Source organism: Ostrinia nubilalis, chromosome 5, assembly GCF_963855985.1.
Source record: "Ostrinia nubilalis chromosome 5, ilOstNubi1.1, whole genome shotgun sequence".
Lineage (NCBI taxonomy): Eukaryota > Metazoa > Arthropoda > Insecta > Lepidoptera > Crambidae > Ostrinia > Ostrinia nubilalis.
The window spans coordinates 197425-206295 of record NC_087092.1 but is presented as its reverse complement, the minus strand read 5'-3'; positions in this window follow the sequence as shown (position 1 = coordinate 206295).

Here is an 8871-nt window from a genome sequence, read left to right as displayed (position 1 = left end):
TCTTCATTATGTGATTATCTTCGCCTTTATTGGCCATATCCACTAACTGATCATGACATCATTACATAATACATAGCTAATTTTAATTAAACGTATGTTTTTGTGGTATGACAGAAGATATATACTTCTTTGATTCATAAGGATAAAAAACATTAATTTGTGTACATAAAAATAAATAATTAAAAACCAAAATAATGGAAATAGTAAATAAAAGTATCTCAATTGACTAGAGTGGTAAATACTATAGGAGAGAGCGCGTGTTCGAAAAAAATCGGGTTCGATTTTCAAAATTCGAATGACGCTTGGACCACGGTCTTGGACTGTCACAAAATGCAGCGTCAGTTTCGCAACTTTGTCGTGCGCGATGTGGATTGTTAAATCCTCTGTGCGAGTTTATTTGTGCTTTTAACAGTGTTTTGTGTTAAAAAGCTAAATTATTTTGAGGTGAATTTTTACATGTGACTTGGCCCTAAAAAGACAACTGCATTTGTTGCTGTCAATCGCCTCTTAAGGTGCCCGTATTGCTAAGTACAAAGAGGCATTTTTCACTACTTTTTGTAGATTCAATTAAAAAAGTAATTTACTTTTTAAACACGGCTTGTAAACCCACATTGTTTAATTTTAAGTGTATGCAAAATTAAAATTCATGTTAATATTTTTTCGATTATTCTAATAAAAAACCAAAATCGGTATTTCTATTTTTCAATCCCTGGATACTTAATCAGTCCTCGATTCCTCATTAATCGCCTTCAGTTGGTAGCCTTTCCACGCGTGAGCATGAGCAGCCTGGGAGCGAAGGGCACGAGTGCGGGGCCGGGCGTGCCTTGGAGTAGTGGGCCAATATTTGCCCGCGGGTTCACTGCCTCTATTGATTGTCGCTATTCTTATGTGACTTGCTTGCACTCTCAAAACGGCTGGGTCGACCAAAGATTTTACAGATTTTGTTGAAAAGTAAGATAATCTTAATTTGATAAGCAGATAAACCATAAAACTAAACATTAAAAAAACTATAATTTGCAGTTTACTAATTCACAGAACCAAACTGTGTGTTTTACCACTTTAGAAGTGTACGATAAAACTGAACATAAATCCACATGCATGGGAACAGAGTCAGTTGTAAGCCACCAGCTTTACTCGATCCCAATTTAAATCCAACATCCAAATGCCTGAGGTTAGCAACAACTAACAGTACCTAACTACAAAAAGCTAAAATTCGCGCTTCCAACATTCATGATTAATAATGCGTGATCTAAATTACGTTACGTTGGTCGGCGATACAAAAGCTCGACTTTTACCCATTATCCAAAGCAAACATTGGCAAGCCCGGGAGGCTGGTTAATAATAAAACCCTAATCAGGTGCTCCTATTGTACCTTTTCTCCGCTTCAATATAACTTTTTAAATCAACAAAATATTGAGCTGAAGGACCGAAATACGAAAAAGTTTTACTAGTATGTACTAACTTCGGGATTTTTTTGGTAAGTTTCGCTTACTGCTAACGTATTACATTTCATTACTTCAAGAATGCGAGTTCGTCAGGCCCACAAGACACGAATTGGCTTCGAAAAAAGTTGTTGTCGCTGGTAAATGTCGTATTTGCTTCCATATACCTCTACTCATAAGATATTGATTAAAGATTGATCAATTTGATTGGCTAGCGTGATACCTGAATTGGAATATTTGCGAGACATGGCAATATAGCCCTAACGATATGATTGGCATGCCGGCGACCAGCCTAGTCGGCAACAAGTTATCTCGATGGGCGCCGAAGCCGCGTCCAACGGGACCTAATTATAGGTCCGAGACTCCGAGTACTCGGGCCCGTTAGCGGAGGTCACTGTAATTACTCGCAACTCTATCGATAGTCTGATACATCGAGTGTGCTTAAATATTCATTGGAATATTCTGAGCTAGTCCCGCTTAACTCGTTAGGTTTTCAGTCCATGGTAGAAAGACTTTAGTCTGTCTGTTCCTAAAATAGTAGGCTCTAGTCTCTTTCCCTTTCTCTAAAGATCTATGTTACTACTTTTTTTATAATAGAACCAAAGTAATTACCCACCCACATAGTTAACTAATCTACGAAGTAAGCAGGTCTCATAGCGCGGTAATATTGTATTCTGTAAATTCCACGCATAAACCTCACGCTTGCAAAATAGGCTGACGTTAACTATGTTACCTTGTAAACCTAATTATTGAAATCATTTAGCCAAAATCCAGTAAAGGTGAAACCTTAGATGTGGCGCACACCAGAATGTTCCTTGACACAAGGAGGCAAAGCTCAAATAAAACAGTTGGCTCAAGTTGACTTGTAGACTTAAGTTGGTTAATTTGTAATAGAGTATACATAAATAGTTCTACGATTAGGTACTAGATACAAATATAGGCAATAGGCATGTAGATTGACAGAGTTATCTGTACACCTTAATGAAAAGATAAATGATGAGGTTGTTCGAACGGTTGTTGGTTGGACAACCACTTTTAATTTTAGTAACGATTGTAGCAGCACCGGAAAATACTCTTAGGCTGAGTTGCACCACTTTATTTTAACCGCTTTCTGATGTTTGTTAAAGTTAAAGTTCTTACTTTAACTTTGATCTTTTGTGCAATTCAGCCTTAATTCGTACGCTTTCGTTAAGCACTACAAACAAAAGTCGTAATCAGATCATTAGCTGGCGGCTTTCGATTGGCTACACCTTAAAGAAGTGGAGTCAACCGCACTTTGATTGGAAGGTAATGCGCCTGAGTGCCTGTTACGTCATTAATGGAGTCCCCGCGACTTCCTCGGCGTCCCAGGGAGGCGAATGTGAGGGCTCCATTCATATGTCGGTGCGAATATGTTCAGCTCTTTTGATATTTCTGAGGGTATAAGTAAGGTCCTTGTCGATATTACTTGGACGAAATAGGTAAAAAAAAATGCATTTTAATTAAATAATTAAATAAAAAGTGGTTTACTTTACAACGACTATAGGTCGGGTGTCGGCCGTTTGGTGTAGTGGTTCAGAACGGACTACTATGCCGAGAGGTCCCGGGTTCGATTCCCGGCCGGGCAGAAATTGAAATGATGAATTTTAATTTCTGTGACGGGTCTGGGTGTGACTATGTATAATATTTATGTATTTAAAAAAAAAAAAAAAAAGTATATAAGTAGTATATCCGTTAAGCTAGCACCCATAACACAAGCATTAAGTTGCTTACTTTGGGGCTAGCTGGCGCTGTGTGAAATTGTCCAAAGATTTATTTATTTATTATTTATAGGTTATACAAAAGTGATATACAAGAATTCTGTTATTTTCAAAATAATAACTATACTATACTTTGGTTAAGATAAAACAATTTTGACAACAATTGACATATTTAAATCCTTTTTAGGATACTCATTAGCTTACTCTACCACCCCTTCAGGACAGCGTATCAGCTGATGATGAAAAGTGGCGGAGTAAACAGTCGCATTTGACAGCCTCTTCTTTGCGTATTATATCATTTACTTGTAATGAGTGCTAGATAAGTAGATACGTAGATGCTGTCTTTCCCGAAAACTATAATCCGGGCCTCTTCAAGGCGAGAGTGAATAAGCACTTACAGGGCAGATTATGTACCATCCTAGACTGCATCCCACTTAACATCAGGTGCGATTGTGGTCAAATACCTGCCTTGTTATGCATAAATAAAAAAAAAAAATAAAGTCCTTGCACCTTTGTCTTTTAAATAACCGTTACGTTACTTTATTATAGAAAATCATGATAAGGATGAACTCATCTCAACTCACTTGATCATTTAAAATTACAGATGAAGAATCTGTAATTTAAATAAATGACTACAATCTCATATAAAATTCTATAAGAGATTGTAGTAATTTAAACATTTTAATACAATTCCCCAAGAACGAACTCACTTTGCGTAGCCTGAAATTGGGAACGGTAACTAAGTGGAGCCGCGATGAAGTAGCTCAGCTATTAGCATCTTTTGACTGGTTAACTTACTCCTAGCTCGCCTGTCATTAGCTTGATGTAGTTCCTGCAGTAATTCATGTAAATAGCTTTGAATAATTTTTGTACCTAAACTACCACTTGCAGGAATTATTATGCTGATGACTATCTATGACATCATTATAATTATAGAGAACAAATCTTATTCACTAGCATAGGAATACGGAGGATGTCTGAGCTAGGAGATAAAATGAATAAATTAAAAACTTATACCATAACCTAATTAAAAAACTTATAAGCCTACCTAGTAGGTACTAGGCATGATCGCTGTGTATAAATCATCAAGATGCCATATATGGCAAAAGACTCTACCACAGTAATTCCTACATCTAAAAATAATATGAGTACCTAAACTTAACTCATATCAAAAAGTGACTGCTCCAAAAGAACTTACACAGACCAAGATTGATTATGATGATGTACAACATGCAGGGCTTGTCATTAAATGGTGCCAGCGACACTGCCCGATTTATAATAAACATAATTTAATTACTTTCTCATTCCCGATAGAATGGGCTGCAATGCGTTAAATCATTAATAACCCCGAACAAGCCGAGTGGCATGAGAACACTGCCGCGACAGGCACCCGAGGCCGCCGCCTGCGCCGCGACAGGCACCCGTGCACAGTGTTTTATTTTGGCTTAGAAGCGGACATCCCTGTTTTATTAATTCAATCGTTAGATATTACTATTATGTATAAAATTGATGAAGGAACTAGTAGTTGTATTTGTTTAGTTTCGAAGAAATATTCGATTTTGTGATTTTATAAAAAAAACAGTTTTAGAAGCATATTTTCTAAAAAAAATACATTAAGTCAGAATTTTGTAAATAAATTTACCTATCACTATAACGTCTACTTTTATGCAAAAATAAATGGTTATTGCTGCAGTAATTTAGGAATTATTTAATAATTTATGATTTTCAGAAAACATTTTTTTCTCCGTTACACTAGAAAATTGGCAGCTATATTTACTTTATATTGATGCATGGTATAATTATCTATAATACCTGAAAATATTACTTGCCTATCCCGTAGGAGTTCGAAGATATTTTAATTTCTATGAGTTTAGAAAATTTATATGTAAATAGGGTTGTCATCTGAATATTTTTTAGTTTTTTAAATGCCGTCCGTAACAATACGGTTTTAATGCCTTTGTTAGATAACTATTGAAATTCATTGCTTTTACCATTATTAATTTGTCTGGTCGAGTTTGATAATTATAGAGTTGGCCCTCTGGCGGCTTATTGGAAATCCTATCGTTTTCGAAATATCGATATACAGTGTGAGTCACGTTAAAGTGCACATATGAAAATAGATGAAACTAGACCTATTTTTATCGACAAAAAAGAGGTCAAAAAAATTTTGAGATTTTTTTTAAATTTTTTATAGAATTTTTTTTCTTCCAATTACTTATTGTAAAAAAAACGTAATAACTTTTAAACTAAGCGGTATATCCTGATAAAATAAAAACAGTAATAATGCTAAATAACAGGCGATACTAAAAAATACATAAAATACACAAAAAAGGCCTACAAATAATAAAAAATGACACTTTTTGAAAAAAAAATTGCTTTTAAATTCGTGTTTTTTTGGTTATTTGATAAATTTCTTTAAAAAATGCCCCTATAATCGGTGGTTTTTATTACTTTGTATTATTCTCTATCGTATTACCTTCGTAAAACCAAAAATCCCATGTCTCTATCTCTATCACAACGTTTGCAATGATCGTTTGAACTAAGCCTCTCCGGGCGCGCCATTCAACGCTTCGTTAACAACGAAACTGAAAATGGCTCTAGATTTGTAATTTTGATAAAGACAAGTTAGATTTCAAATAAAAACAAAAGATTTCGAAGTAAAATAAGCATTTTAGTTAAAATTAAATTTGTCTCTACCTGTAGCGGAGAATAATGTTGTGGCAGGCCTTTGTTCAAATGATCATTGCAAACGTTGTGATAGGGATAGAGACATGTGATTTTTGGTTTTACGAAGGTAATACGATAGAGAATAATACAAAGTAATAAAAACCACCGGTTATAGGGGCATTTTTTGGAGAAATTTATCAAATAACCAAAAAAACACGAATTTAAAAGCAATTTTTTTTCAAAAAGTATCATTTTTTATTATTTGTAGGCCTTTTTTGTGTATTTTATGTATTTTTTTAGTATTGTCTGTTATTTATCATTATTACAGTTTTTATTTTATCAGGATATACCGCTTAGTTTAAAAGTTATTACGTTTTCTTTACAATAAGTAATTGGAAGAAAAAAAATTCTATAAAAAATTAAAAAAAAAATCTCAAAATTTTTTTGACCTCTTTTTTGTCGATAAAAATAGGTCTAGTTTCATCAATTTTCATATGTACACTTTAACGTGACTCACACTGTATATGTTGCAGTCAAAACTCATAATCGATCAAAACCACTTTTGACTGCAAATTTGGGTGTGTAATGTATGATATAACTACATATCATATAATACTTAGAGGATATAACATCAAATTATATAAAATCGTTTAATATAATAATTATTTACTATAATAAACGAGTAATATAATTTTAAAACGAATAATTTTAAGACAAATAACTATTAACTGATATAAAATGGTTTGATATAATGAATATTTTCTATAAAACTTACAATGTATACTATTTAAAACAAATAACATTCAAATCATATAAAAATAAAATGTCGAACAATCAAATGAGATAAAATTCTTTTCCTATAAAACTTAAATCATATAACAATAATATTTTTTTATAAAGTTCATTTGTTATAATAAGCATTGCATGCAGCAAGCAAGCAAGCAAGCAAGCTAGCAAGCAAGCTAGCATGCAGGCAAGCAAGCAGGCAAGCAAGCTAGCATGCCGGCAAGCAAGCAGGCAAGCAAGCTAGCAAGCAGGCAAGCAAGCAGGCAAGCAAGCAAGCAGGCAAGCAAGCAAGCAAGCAAGCAAGCAGGCAAGCAAGCAAGCAAGCAGGCATGCAGGCATGCAGCATGCAAATTTGACTAAAAACTTGAGACTTCTGTCACGGCTCCGGCACTGCGGGGCTCTGGCGGTCCCTCGCGTGCTAATCGTCGCAGATGGCTTTCGCTCGACACCGCGTCTTCGGCTTGCTGGCCGGCTTCGCCGGCCAGCCTCAGCCGCGGTGCCTCGCTTCCAGCCACCTGCTCCTCAGCCCGCGGGCCGCCTCGCCCCTCCGTGCCTACGCGCTTCTAAATTACACTCTAGGGGTAGGGCAGACTAGACTACGTGGAGTCGGTTTTACGGCGATTCGTTTTTGTCACTAAAGTCATTTATAAGTCAAGCTAAAAAAGAACATACTTAAAGTTATATCTATCAGAAATTATATCAATTAAAGAGTATAACAAATAATATTTATTACAAGTAATGGTTATGTGAAATAATATTTATAATATTAAACAAAATTACATCAAATGAGTCTTAGATTAAGTAAGGTTTATATCAAATGTCTTTATGCGTTGTGATTGGTATCTGAAATGATATTATTAGAAATGATTTATTATATGAAGTAAACATTATATGTTAAAAAATTATATCAAGTGTTATTATAACATACGTTTATTATACAATATGAACGTTATTGAAATGAATTTATATCATATAAACTTATATAAACTGTCACGCACCCTGCAAATTTCAGTTAATAGTGGTTTTGACCGATGGCCTTAGTCAATATTACTTTTGACAAATTTTTCTAGTCGTATCATCGAACTTCCACGGGATAGGCAAGTAATATTTTCAGGTATTATAGATAATTATATCATGCCTCAATATAAAGTAAATATAGCTGCCCATTTTCTAGTGTAACGGAGAAAAAAATGTTTTCTGAAAATCATAAATTATTAAATAATTCCTAAATTACTGCAGCAATAACCATTTATTTCTGCATAAAGGTAGACGTTATAGTGATAGGTTTTATTTACAAAATTCTGCCTTAATGTAATTTTTTTAGAAAATATGCTTCTAAAACTGTTTTTTTTTATAAAATCACAATATCGAATATTTCTTCGAAACTAAGCAAATACAACTCCTAGTTCCTTCATCAAATTTATACATAATAGTAATATCTAAGGATTGAATTAATAAAACAGGGATGTCCGCTTCTAAGGGAAAATAAAAGACTGTGCCGTGGCCGCCGCCTGCGCCGCGCTCCTCTTATTGTGCGTCTGCGCCGGGTGATAAATCATTACTAATTAACTTACATCAGTGGTCAGACGAAACCTGATACTAATGCACAATTTTAACAGGGTACCTACTTACTCGTACTTCGTGTACATTAAAGGATGTACAGCGCCAGTTTATCAGACTTGAAGTAGTTTATTTTGCAAAATAGCAATTATTGAAAAAATGCCACATGTAGAGCTCTCCAAGCTCGTATGTGTATTAATGAAAAAACTTGTTGAGTAGTACATACCCACTTAGTTATAGGATTCTCTCAAAAAACGAATTTTGCTAAAAGCTTCCAGTGTAGAGCCCATCGGTGTATAGAATATTTCTTTCAAAGACATCGTTATTTACAAAAGCTCAGCCTTTGTAGGTTTGTATAAATGAAGCTGAAATAAAAGTTTCATTTAGATATAATAATTAGACGCCCAAACAGTTTCCAGTATTATCTTTGTGTAACCTTTATAGCTTGAATTTAGGTCAAAATTATCTTTTAGTCGGCATTTTAGGTTAATAAGTCCGCAGATTTTAAGAATTTACTTAAAAGTATACCCTGTAAAGCCAGTATAGACTCGTAGCTCAACAAATCAAATAAGTCTCAACTTCAGTAGATTTACATGAATGAGCTTAAATTTCGAATTTACTAAATTAATTCAGAGTCCTTAATAATTTTATTTTTGTGTCAAATAAAGTTTTCCTTA